Source organism: Notechis scutatus, chromosome 1 (genome assembly GCF_049901735.1).
Source record: "Notechis scutatus isolate UNSWTSFEM ecotype Mainland chromosome 1, rNotScu1.2, whole genome shotgun sequence".
Classification (NCBI taxonomy): domain Eukaryota; kingdom Metazoa; phylum Chordata; class Lepidosauria; order Squamata; family Elapidae; genus Notechis; species Notechis scutatus.
The window spans coordinates 10,939,399-10,941,307 of NC_142009.1; positions in this window are offsets into that span (position 1 = coordinate 10,939,399).

Below are 1,909 nucleotides of genomic sequence, written 5' to 3' on the forward strand. Positions count from 1 at the left end.
CTTTGTAGTTGAGTTGGTGCATTACCCTGCAGAGTCTGCAAATGGCTACTCTGCTTCTTGGTTGACTCTTAAAGCTTCCTACATTTGAAATGTGTTCCTGAAGTACACCATAAGGATATGTTTTGTGGGTAGAGGGCATAATTATTGTGTTAAATATGTACACTTTTTATCCCAATCCATAGAGAAAACGGATGCAAAGGACTTGGAGCTACAATTTGTAAGTATGTACATTGACTGTGCTATAATGGATCTGTTTGAGAAACCCACAGCTTAAGGTACTCGAAGTACTGCTGGTGAGAATACATTTAAATATTCATTTCAGGTCAAATTTTAAAACAGTTTTATGTGATGACCAAGCCTAGCTTTTATATTTTGGGATGCTTTTTTCAACATTTATCACTGTACATTGATTGTATCTATTTTTTACTACAGCTTATTTCCAAGGAAGATCGATAAATATGCCAGCAAATCTGGACTATGTCTGCTTCAAAGCCATTTGAAATGATAAAAATAATTAGCACTAAGCAAATCATGAAATGCCTGAGCTTTAATGCATCTTTTAAATAATACAGTGAATGAAAACTCAAAAAGGGAAGGTTTGAAACTCAACAAATGGGATACTATGAGGATACAGATGCAAAAGAGAAATGACTGACTTAGCAGAATTAGCAAAAAAGAATTAAGAGTAATGCAAGGCATGGCAATTCATGATGTGAATGAAACAATTCCATTTGAAGTCATAGGTAAATAAGACTTCCCTATGCAAATGTCAGGGTCTTACGTAAGAAACTCCTGGAAGATCGTGCCCTCCCTGTAGTAGATTGCTACTACATGGAGCAAATTGCTATTTGGAGTGTATCTCAATCATCCTTGAATAATACACTCCAAGTGTGTTGGGACTACAGTTCCCATTGCTTATCAGCCCGAGTGATCAAGTTAAGGGTGTTGAGGACAGCAGGCACCAACACATCTGCACAAGCATTAAGATTGCCTGGCTTTACAGTACAAATTGATCTAATTGTAAATTAATTGTAAAACTATTTGTAAACAATGGATGGAAACTAAACAAGGAAAAAAGCGACCTAGAACAAAGGAGAAATTTCCTAACAGAACAGTTAACCAGTGGAATGACTTGCCTTCAGAAGTTATGAGTGCTCCAACACTGGAAGCTTTAAAGAAGAGACTGGACACCATTTGTCTGAAATAGTAGAATCTCTGCTTGAGCTACGGGTTGGACTAGAACAGGGGTCTCCAACCTTGCCAAGTTGAAGACTTGTGGACTTCAACTCCCAGAATTCTTCCTCTAGTCATGTTAGCTCAGGAATTCTGGGAGTTGGAGTCCACAAGTCTTAAAGTTGCCAAGGTTGGAGACCTCTGGACTAGAAGACCTCCAAAGTCCCTTCCAATTCTGTTATTCTGTCATCTGTCCAAAGTGAAAAACAGTTACTGAATTAATCCATTTTGGAGGCTCACACCTACGAAGGGTTGTACAATAAGCTAAGCAGCCCCCTTCCTCATAGACCGGTTTGACACTGGTCACGTTTAGATGTTCACTGAATGGCATCCACTGCCCTGGTTAAGCAAGCTCTACAACTTCCAGTTACACTTGGGAGTAAATCGTATTAAGTCAGGCATCTATACAACAGACTTTATAATGTGGTATGCATGTTAAGAAACTAGAGAGAACTAAATACTTCTTCAGAATGGCTCAAACAATGACGGTGTGTCATTGAGAAGAGCGTTTCTCCATAGCTGTTGCTTTTCCAGTTAACTAAGGATGCTGCAGAGACTCCAAAATGGGAATCTTGCTTTCCTGTCAACAGTGGTCTTGAGGAATCAAATGGCAGATCTGAGATGCCAAATGTAGTGAATTTGCTTGATAAAGATGAGCAGATCAATCATGAGTGCC